Source organism: Stegodyphus dumicola, chromosome 6 (assembly GCF_044657685.1).
Source record: "Stegodyphus dumicola isolate Sdum_Otavi_A_Nest chromosome 6, ASM4465768v1".
NCBI lineage: Eukaryota > Metazoa > Arthropoda > Arachnida > Araneae > Eresidae > Stegodyphus > Stegodyphus dumicola.
The window spans coordinates 163,900,015-163,912,189 of record NC_140773.1 but is presented as its reverse complement, the minus strand read 5'-3'; the positions used below and the strand labels follow the sequence as shown (position 1 = coordinate 163,912,189).

The window sequence follows — 12,175 nt, the reverse complement described above, 5'->3', positions numbered from 1 at the left end:
ATGCGTTTATATTTCTGGTGCAGCTAGCTCGATACGATGCCTCATCAGTATAGGCACCGGCTGCCGTATCTTTGAGCCAGAGTTTGAATCAAAGGAAAGCGTAGGTAATCATAAAAGTTTAACATCTTTACGGCATAGGCGCACATAATTGCATTTTGAGAGATATTGAATAGCTGTCATAAGATGTATGCAGACTACAATAAATTTTCTTGTGTAAAGATTAATTTTCTGCGAAAGAAAGAACACTTTAGTTCTTTAAATGAGGGTTATTTTGGGAAAAAAAAAAAAAAAAAAAAAAAAAAAAAAACTGAAATATTTTAACGGTCGCACAAATGGGTTTGATAAGGTTTTTTACTCTCTCGCTGACCTCGCAGTATACAAGTCTGATGTTACTAAGCCATTTTTTGTCTTTTTAGCTTTATTAATAAGCATCATTTTCTTCGCACTTACGTTGTATACAATTCCTCAGCAAATTTACAAAAAGTTAAAGAAAAGCATAGAAGTACATGTTTAGAATTCCTGATGCAGAGTTAAGTGTTGGCATACCTTTTTTTTCAGTTCATCATATCAAAATTAAATTTTCTTACTAAGATGGCTTTACAAAACTTTTTTTGACTTTTTATTATTGACATTTTGTTTGTTTACTTTATTCATTAAATGTCCCATTCTTGGCGCTTATGCTACATAAAATTCGATTCAACAGCAAAATCACAAAATAAAAAAGAGCATATTTTTAGAATTTCCGATACACATTCTCGCGCGCTGGAGATAAAAATGTTTTATTCCGTAGAGTGTTGCCATCACTCGCTTTGAAATCGTTGATTTTATTAATAAAAATTTCTTAAATTTTTACAAAAGATGAAATAGATAATATAACGAATACGAATTCGAAATTCACGATTCGTTCTTCCAGATGCGCATGTTTGGGTGGAGGACTACGTTATTCAGAATTTGATGGCTGTAGCTACCACTTTGTTTTCATAATGCGAGACAAATTCATACATTCGTGAAAATTCTTCATCACTTAATTTATTAAAATCAAGGCGATGTTACTTGGTGCCAACAATTTGAAAAATGATACGCCGTTTTTAGTGATTCAACGCAAAATGCCGTTTTGAGACTGATATCCTGTTCGTGACTAACATTCCTTTTGGGGTAAAAAAAAGGAAAAGAATATTAATAGGATATTAGGTAATTGAAGCATTGAAACTATAGTTAACGTTCCTCTTTTCAGTTTTAGAGTGTGTTTCAAATTTGGATGAAATTTGTTTCACAAAAATGCCATTTCAATTTTTCAAAAGCTTATTTAATTCAGTTTTGAATAAATCATTAAAATAAATTCACCAGTAGAAAGCTAACGTATTTTTGACACTTGGTTTCTTCAAACAACAAAAAATCAGTAATTTTCAAGAAGTTTTTTTTGAATTAATAAAAAGAATCTGTGTTTGTTAAATAAAATAAAATAGAAAAAAGGAGAATTAGTAATATTTTTTATATATCTCTTCCTAATGATTTTATTACCGTTAAAATATTACAAAACATATTTCAAAGATACATGCATCTGAATGTATTAAATTATCTTCCTTAAAGGATACTGCATTTAAATCAGATATTGAATCAGTTTCTCAGTGAAAAGTCATACTTTGAAAAACATGAATTCATAACATAGCTCCTTTCGGTTTTCTTTTTACTTCCTTGTACGAAGTAAAAAGGAAGTATTGTAATCGCGAAAAGTTTCAGGCAGCATATTTCAACGAAAATATCCACTTTGACCGCTTTCGAATGCAATTTAACGATGTTTTTGCGTGATATCTGTACGTAAGGACAGAATAAAAGACTCCTTTCCTCCAAAAAAATTATACAACTGCTTTAAAATGAATTCTGAAGAGAATTTTTCATGGCGTCTGTACGAACGTACGTATCTCGCATAACTCAAAAATGAGTAGCCTCAGAACGTTGAAATTTTGTATATAGGACTACTATAACATGTAGATGTGCACCTCGTATTTTGGTTGCAATCGGCCTCGCCAAACGTATATAAATATATTTATAAATATATCCACTCTGTTACCCGGCTCAGTGATCTCAGTTTCTTTACTCTTATATGTTTGTAAATTGTACATTTTTTGCTTTAAAAATGACTGAATTATATTGTTCTTATCTTCCGGTTAAGGGTTTTATGCCTTTAGTAAATCTCTATGCAATATTTTTAGAATTATCAACAATTTAAAAGTTGTTTAAATGCCGCTAAGCCTAATAATTTTTTTGATGGCGGCTAATGCTTGTTTACATTTGAAACAGCAGAGTAGTGAATTTGTTGCCAATCTAGAGAAACGTAGCTTCGCAACAACAAAAATAACGCCTTCATTTATTATTGCGATTTAAATCATGCTTAATCCTTTCTGGAATTTTTTCGAGGAAATAAGTGTTTAAGATTTACTTAATTTTGAATAATTTAATTTTTAATAATTAGTAATTTTTAATACAGATATTTTAAGTTTTTATGTATCTTTGCCATGTCGCGAAGTGAGAACTGAATTAATTGAATGAGAAATACTCAATCGTCTGTGAAAAACTGTTTCTTTTTTGTTTTGTTTGCTTAATTTCTTTTATACATCGTTCTAGCTTTATTATAGTATTTGAATAGAACATGTGGCAACGATTAGATAATTCTTTAAATGGTATAAATTTTGTGCATTCTGAGTTATAATATGAACGAAATATAATATTGTTAAGTGAACCTAGCGCCAGAATGTCTCTATGTTAAACAAATAGTGTGAATTTTAAAGATTGCATTTATTCTATTGTGGTTTATGCGCTGTCGGCGAAGTAGATTTAATTAAATCCAATGAGTTTAAACGATATGCAAGAAGAAATGCGTATAATTTAATATTCCGTACAAGGAAGTCATGTGGTGTACACATCAGATTTTTTTTAGTAGTAAACAAGTAATTTAAAAACATTTTAGAACAAACGGAATTTTCAATAATACAACTGATATTGCATATATTATGAAGAAATTTAGAAAATAAAGTCATAACGAATCTGAAGCAATGATCCGTTCAATACTGGCATGCTTTTAATTGTGGAATTGATTTTGAAGCCATGCTTGAAATGTACAGTTCAAGGTTCAGCCAACAGATGGCGCTTTTTCTATAAAGTACAGAGCATGCTAGAAACTGAATTCCTTCTCCGGAGTTTTATGAAACTACGAATATGACTTGTGCGCCTGGACTGGAGTCTAACGGGACACTCTATGTGTCGTCTGAAGTTCAAAATATTCGTTAAAAGAATGCTTTCCTCCGTATTACGCTGAAGAATTTATGTTACTGCGTTAAAGGTAGGTAGGTGAAAAGTTTTCGTAAAAATTCTTTCATAAAATTAAAAAATGAATTTTCAAATGCAATTAAAATAGTGTTACGTAATTTTAATACGAAAAGTACTTTCATTCCGATTTTTAGATGCGAAGATCTTTTTTTAATGTGAATCTTTAAAAATAATATCCATAAACAAATAAGAAATTCAATTCAGATTTTCTAAAAATTTTATTTAGTGCAATAATTATTATTCTACAAATATGAAACGACATTCAATTCAGATTTTCTTAAAATTTTCAAACATTTCAACAAATATGTGATAACAAAAAATATGCAAAACATTTCTTTACAAATATGTGATGACATAAATTCTGGTCTAGTAGTAAGATAGCTACACAGCAAGAGAAAATGCAAAGAACAGATATATCCTAAAAATACCCTTCTTTCTAATTCCATCTATATGAAAAAACAAACAGTATTTCTCTAAAAGAGCATATCTTCATTTATGTTCTATATATCTAATATTATTTTTTAGAGTAAGAGATATCAGCAAATATCTAATAGACAATGAATCCCTATCAGTCCGAATATAAAATAGCCTCACATATAACGATCTTATCAGCAAAAAGGGAGATAACTATTAAAATTATCTAAACAATAAATTTTAAGGTAAAACAAAGAAAATATGCTTTCATTTAACGTAAAATAGAAAGCTTAGGCGTTAAAGGTCAAAATGGATTCTTATTAGTATTAGGACCAAGGCAGGGAATAAGTTTCTATAAATAGCTTATATTTCATAAGTTCAAAAATTTATTAGAGAACCTTATAACTTTGAGTTGTAATGCGTGAATTTTAGAATGGAGATAGACTTTAGGAAATGCCATTTTACCTTTTTTGATTATTGAACATTGCAACGAAGAAATAAACAAATAAATTAAATGTTATAAGCAAAACTATAAGATAAAGGTTTTGAAATATATAACAGCAGTTAATTTTATATATAAAAGTGGTAGATTCTAAATTCCTTTTTCAACCCTGACTTTTATTAAATAGTTAAGAAAAATACAAAAGTTATCTTATTTCTAGACGACTAAATTGAAAAAGTAAGCTTATGAATTTTGAACTTTTTGATTGTTTGAAATTTTGAACTAATTTAAGTTTTGAATGAAGAAATGAAGAGAAACTGGATACTAGAATTATGCTAACCTTCTTACAGTTATATTGATTATGTATTAATTTCTGAAAACCTTTATCAACTGCACTAAAAAGTATTTGCTAACTTACTAATGAAAGATGGAACAAATTATTATAACTTAGGGCTTTTAATTTAAATATAAAATTATAATAACTGCCCAATTTATACATTGATTGAAATGCAAGCATTATTTTCCAATTTTTAATTCTGTGCAATAAAAATTATTCAAAACTTAGAAGATTTTTGCTTTAGGTAGGATCATTGAGTTTAAGTAGTCCAAAGTTAGGTAAATTAAAATGCTTAACTATTAAAGTATGAGAGTTTACATAATTATTACTATAAAAGTAAATAGTTTCAAAAACGTATGAAGAAAGCAAACCGAAAGATATCTCGTTAAAGTGTTAAAGAACATAAGCATGTAAATTTGAACTTTTTCTTAGCATTACAAGTTCTGTCATAGGTGACCACTATATGTCATCTGATTCAAGCAGAAAGGACATGTTTGTAGTGAAAAAGACTTCTTTGTATTATCAGACATATATGATGCAATAATTGCTATTTCTGGAGAATGAAGGCAATTAATGCCTTTGTAAAATTCGTCAAACTGTGAAATATGAGGGTTACGAATTTGATTTATTTAGATTTCCCTCGGAATATGTTTGATTTTATTGTTAAGATACTCTAGTTCGCCATTAATTTTATATTTAAAGTTTTAAATTTCTTACCCCAATCCTAGAAAGATTGATTGCTTGTAAGTGAGTTTTAGAATTTACTGGGCTGTTGCAAAGTTGAATGATGCCCTCTTTCTAACGTTTGCAGAAGAAAGCAAGTGTTGAAATTTTTGCAAATTTCTTATATCAACGTCAAACTTGGGTGAAGGCAATTTAATATTCGTTTTGCTTAAAAAGCATCGAAATTGAATATCACAGGCATCAAGTCAATCAAACCCGTTCAGTTAAAGTTGCTATACCTTTAGAAGTTATTTAGAAAAATATAACGGCGAAAAAATATTAGAAAAATAGTAATAAAACCCACAATAAAGTATTCTGTGCAGGCAATAATAGGGGAAATAAGGAAACTGGACACATGCATGATTTAGGAACTCGTTTATTAAAGTAATATGCAATGTTTGGAAATGGATTCCTTGCTTTTAAGAAGAAATAAAGATGGAAGATTTCTGTAACGAATTTTGACTGTAGATAAGAAACTGAATGTTGCACCACAATTGTGTATGTTCATTGCTGTGTCTGGGCGTGAAAGATTTCAGGAAAAACTCCAAAGATACCTAATCATTTAAAGAAGATACTGTTTATTGTATCGTAATCTTCTAACATATGTGGTTATTCATTATTCATTCCATTCACGTGAGGAAATAATAAATAAAGCTCGATATTGTTCAGATAGCTACAAAATTAATTGTACTTTGAAGTTACTTGTACAGTACTTGAGAAGAGAGGGTACAGTGTTTCCGAATAACATTTGAACATATGCCGCAGCGTGAACCATATAGCATAAATGTTTGGGATTTCAAATTGCGTCTCATTTTTTGTACTCCAATTCATATTTGAGCTTCAGCTATTTTTTGTCCAAGAAATACTTTACCAATGAGCTTATAGTTGGCAGTAGAGAAATTTGTCAATTCTAGAGATACTGATTTGTACAAACATCATTTGTTGTTGTTACTAATACCACTTGTCTGACAATGGTCAGCGCAAGACCACGACATTTATCGTTGTAAAGAGCCAAATGCGCTTGTCGTTGGCAAAATCATATGAACACCGTATAGGTGACAGCTCGACTTTAGCTCTGTTCCGCCCCGTTTTTAGAGAGAGATGACGGAGGAACAGGTCTGAGAGTTTCCTACACTCCTTTCCCTATCATCAATCCCTCTAGAGGACCCCTATCATCAATCCCTGTATGGGGTAGGGTAGTTTAAATATGCGACTATGGCTAGTCGCATATTTAAAATACCCAATGTCGCACAGACACTATACATTTACTGACCTCCATGCCATCTTCGTTATTCTAACCCGGGCCCTTCGGTACGGCAGTCAGAGTCACTAACCACTATTACAGTTGGGTGACACAATTTTTGTTTAAATGACCTTACTACACGTTGGGAATAAAATATATTGATGCTGCTGGTGATTACTTTGATTGAACAGATATTTTTCTTTGTTTCCTTTTAAACCGTCGTAATTTGATTTGTATGAACCCAATAGATCCAAAATTTTCATTAAATGAAGGATTCTATTTGGCTGAATTCTAAGACACAAAACGCCTTCTTCACTAGAAATGCAACCATTTTGCCGATTAAGTTACATGAGACATGGTGGCTGTATACGTCATTACTCGGAATACTGGGAAACTTCATATCTGCACAGATATACATCTTCAAGCTTCATCACGATACTTTTCGCCGTGATTTTTTAAAATAAATTATTGAAACTGTATTTTCGTTTGCTACAATTCTGTATTTCACATTGCACAACTAGTCCTCAACTTAATTAGAAGTTACAGTTATTCTAAGCAGTATAGTGGCTACCAGAGTCTAATTCATAGTCTAACTTCATGGTGCGGGTTCGAATCTCGCGTAAGGCTTGGCTGTTTGTTTATGTCTTTTTCTTCTTTTCACTGCTGTGATATCAGTTGTAAGCCGTGAAAAACTCTCAGTGGTGAGATGGTTAAATAACTGATGGATTCGGCAATTGCTTATAAATGCTTACGAAGCACGTGCACGACCATTTGGAGAAAAAACAATACGAAGTTACAGCGTCAAAAATCCATGGTAGTGTAAAATAGCAAAATACATCTAATAGATCTAAATCGTGACTTCCCAACGTCCCTTAAGCGTGCACAGGATGTTTAATCAACATAGCCGGTAAAATATCTTAGTCTACTCTTTGATATTTAGGAGTCATTCCTAATATATTGTACCAAAGTGAAACGTGAATATGTGAATAGGTATTCACCATTAACATTCATCACTATAACTTAAAAACTGAAGAATATTTAATGAATTTAATGTTTTACCTCTGCTGAGGATCGAGAACAGCTTGAAGAAGGCACCGTGCTATCGATGAGATCTCACTAACCATATTTTTCTAAAGCACTGATCTGAGTATTTGCAAACAAAACCATCTTGCGCTTTATGTTTGCGCTCAGATTCCTGTAAGATGCTTAACTACTTTCGGAAAAGATCACGATTTTAACTTCGAAATTCGCTTCCTAGGACATGCGTATCGCTTTCGTACTACTATAAAATTAGAAATTCGAAACGCGAAATATCGTGAGTTGGGACTACTTGCATGAAAACTGTCTATCTTTCTGTCTCTCTCTCTATATGGTGTGTGTTTGTGTGTGTATACAAAGAAAGTGAGAGAGAGAGATGAACGGATGAAAGAAGCGAAATTGATATCGAAAATTTCGCTTGTTTCGATCGATGAAGTAGGTTTTTCAAACTATGCATATCTATGGCCTCATGAAAATAAATCTGAATATACAAGCATACCTTTCCCAAAATATTTTGTCTGCAAAGGATGGAAAAGCAATAACTACTACGTGTGTTGATGGATCTGGTCGATTCATTGTTCCGTTTCGGAAGTGTTTTAAATATCGTTAAGTCTTTAATAAAATGTAAATAACTGTTTATGACTGTAAAAAACATCTGTAATCAAATCAATTTGATTTTATAATATCTGTAATTAAATTTAGAAAATGCTTTTTTCTTAAAAAAATAAATTATGAACAGAAGTTCATAATTTTCAAAATAAATTATGAAAATTATGAACTTCTGTTATCAATACTTGTATCAAATTTTTAAATTAGAATTAATTAAAAGTTTCAGTATACGGAGGCAATAATATTAAGCGAATTTTAAAGTATCGTAATATGAAATAATATTTTGTTGTTTTGAGTTACTTTTCTTTTTTAATGTTATATTACATTACTTTACGCTACCACAGCATAGTTAATCCACGCGACTTCACAAAATGTGACTTGCTAGGTCATTTGGAGATCTTGTCAGGTAACTTTATTAGATTGTAACATTACAGTATGTTAATTTAAGCAGTTATTATGATTCAGAGATTTATTGTCACTTCTTTCTTCCGTTTTCCCAACAGAATGCAAATCAGTTTAAGTTTATTAAGGTGAGGCTGTTGGACTGTAAGACGGACTGTGTTTCAGCCTCTCGAGACCACGTTACTAGATTAGCTATTATAAATAAGATTGTATTATTCGGCTTTGCATTATACCTGCCAACTTCACCGGCGAGAAATTTTTGAGCCAGTTTAGCGTTAAATAAAGCGTTGACTACTAAGTTTTAAATCTTGAAATTGACAGTTATTTTAAATTACATCGGGACAAGTGGTTAGCTGATTTGTCAGGCACTTAGACGTGTATTTATGTTACGGTTCGGATTTAATAGAAAGGCTTGTTAAACTTTCTTGAGACTTGTCCAGACATTTTAGGCATTTGGCTAGAATCTGCATCCGAAGATCTGAATACAAATTTTTAAAAAATACAAAAATCTTAAACTTTAAAGAGGTGCATTATTGTAATTTCTCAAAATTTAAAAATATTTTTGTAATGTTTTTAAATAATCTATAATCTGGAATTTCCAGATTACAGTTTCCGAATTTTAAAAAAATTTTTCAAATTATAGTAATTCATTGTTTATTAGCATATTTAAAAATACCATGCTTTTAATCAATTTATAATAGTTTTTGTGTAACGATGAAATCAATTATAAATTATTTATAAATATTTTTATATAATACTTTCTCATTAATTTTCATAAATGTTTCCACTATTCAAGCAATAACCAAAAGACGCTTCTGACACCTTGCGTTATACCTTGATGACAAAATAATCGTTGCTGACTTAAATAATGCATGCATTAATTTTTAATGAGATTTAGCTAGGCTGAACTCTGAATATTTTGAGATGGGTTTCTTTGACTTTTCTGGGAAACTTTATGAGATTAACGTTTTCAGTAATTGCGGAAGTCGAGGGCGCATTAGGAATTAATTGAGGAAGCGCGATGGACTAAACAAAAAATAATAATAATAAAGGTTTAAAAAATATTGATGCAAAAAAAGAAACATTCTAATAGATTTTAAAGGTAATTAACCAGATAATTAGCCTTCTGATTAATTGAAACGCTATCCTTTGAATTTTACCCAGTTTAATTTTAAAGAAAAAAAAGGTTTTATGTTTTTTAAACGATATGGAATTTTTTTCCCCTTTTGCTGTAAGATCCAATTTAAATGATCCTTCCAATGTAAGTCATGAATTCGCTAGATATATGCACGCAGTTTGAAAGTAAAATTCTGAAATATTAAAATTCTTTTCGAAAAAACTGCAGTGTAATCAGATGTTGTATAGCAGACATTCTGAAGTCTTCCGACAACAAAAGTTTGAAGGTGTTGTAAAGTAAGATAAAGAATTAGAAATATCAGCTAAAATTTTATTTTCCTACTGGAGAATTTATTTATCAAACAAGAATGTGCCAGTATTCTTATACAGCAAAGAACGACCATTTCAATACTAATATTACTTCAGCAGGAAGTATTCGTTTCTGTTATTATAGTAATAAATTAGTCTTAATAACTTAAAATATTTTTATAAAGAAAATATTCTATATAAATGATAGAAATTGAAATAACTAAATATTTTTAAGAGTGCAAAAGTATTCTTGATAATCTTTGACGCAAAACACTTCAGAATGAGAAAAAAAGTGGTCACAGGATATAGTATATATATATATATAAATTTGATATTTCAGTATGCTTTACAAAATCAGCAACGCATTTTTATTTCAATTGTGATTGGAGAGATTATGTACTTTATGTGAATACTGTAACTAGTTTTTAACATTTATTTTTTAACTCTAAAGTTTTCTATACTTCTTTACTTAAATATTTTTAATTACTTTCTATACTTGTTTTCTTACTTGTTTATGTTTAACGGTATTATTGATTTTAATTGACAAAACTGTTATTTACTAGATTCACTTTCATATCTTGAACAGAATTGCTGCCCTTTTAATGTTATTTCCAGTTAGTATCAAAATACATCTCTACATATAATAAAAGAAAGTGCGTGTCTTTCGTTAGTGCTGCGCGTAAGCTAATAGACTCAGGGCTACGAAATTTGGTATATAGGTGCATCTAGACAAGAGCCAGTGCACCTCGAAGCGATTTTTTGAAAGTTCGAATCAGTTTTTTTTTTCATTTTATTTTTTCGATTTTATCGCATCATTTTAAACAGTTTCATTCCTTTAGAAATGTGATTTTGGCAACAGTTTTTCATTTAATTGTATACTAGACTGCTGACTGTTGAAAATCAGCACTGTTGCCACTTGGGAAAATGAGGGCAATAATTCTGTACAGTTTTTAAATTTAATGTTTCTCTTGGATACTGGACGTTTGTTGAGAGAAGGCAACGGGAAGTTGGTTAATTTACACTCATGTCCATAAATTAAGGATAATTCGGAGTCACGCGGAAATCGATCTCTAAAATAAGTATATTACCTGTAAAATCACTACACACATTTTCAAGAATCATATACAAATTTCAGGAAATAACCAGATGACACCGATGGTACGTCAAAATGACGAGAGTGTAAGAGATACAGAAGAGATACAGAGAATATATAAGAAATACAGGCAAAGAAGTAAAATTGTTCTCAGGCACTTTATAAGCATTTCAGTGCAAAAACCGAATAGTTATGACACAAAGGACCCATTTAGATGATTTTTTACGTGGTAGAATTATCGGCCGTCTGGAATGTGGGCGTACCCAACTGGAAGTATCAGACGAACTTGGAATTGCCCAGAGTGTCATCTCCAGACTTTGGCAACGATTCCAAGATGATGGTAATGTGAGTAGACGTTACAGCACAGGTTGCCGCAGAGTTACAACGCCGAATGAGGACCGGTATTTGTCAGTTACTGCCAAAAGAACCAGACGGAGCACAGGTTCAGACCTGTCTCGTCAGCTCTCTTCAGCCACTGGTACGACAATTTCAAGGCAGACCGTGTACAGACGCTTAGGGCAAATTGGTCTATATGCTCGTAGACCTGTCAGATGCGTTCCACTTACTGCAACTCACTGTCGCCTGCAGTTAGCCTGGAGTAGAGAGCATGCATTGTAGACACCGCAACAGTGGGCTTGTGTGATGTTTTTCGACGAGTCCAGGTTTAGCTTGCAGTCTAATTCTCGCCGTACTTTCATATGGAGAGCTCCAGGTACCCGTTACCACGAAGAAAACATCATTGAACAACACCTTTACGGTGGTGCAGGAGTGCTTGTTCGGGGTGGAACTATTCTGGGTTCCAGAACTGATCTGCATGTTCGAATTGGAACCATGACAAGCCAAATCTATCGGGACGTCATTCTGGAACAGTATGTGCGTTTGTTTCGGGGCGCCATGGGCGCACAATTTGTGTTTATGGATGACAACGCCCGTCCTCACCGTGCAAACATCGTAAGCGAATGCCTTCAACCGGAGGATATCACCCGTATGGACTGGCCAGCATTCTCACCGGACTTGAATCCAGTAGAGCACGCGTGGAACATGCTTGGCCGACGAGTTGCAGCTCGTCAACCTCCTCCTACATGTCTGCCGGAACTTCGGAGAGCATTGCCTTTTGAGTGG

At 32.0% G+C, this 12,175-nt stretch overlaps 1 protein-coding gene across 2 annotated transcripts in view; it reads left to right on the top strand.

Moving 5' to 3' along the window:
- The first annotated feature begins 3,201 nt into the window (after positions 1-3,201).
- Positions 3,202-12,175, top strand: part of LOC118181820 (diuretic hormone receptor-like) — a 376,168-nt gene continuing 367,194 nt past the window's right edge. Inside the window, exon 1 of one of the 2 annotated variants that reach the window (XM_085819126.1) lies at positions 3,202-3,340. The gene's annotated coding sequence lies outside the window, so the exon portion shown is untranslated. The remainder of the gene's footprint in view (positions 3,341-12,175) is intronic. The other variant, XM_085819127.1, reaches the window with a different exon arrangement.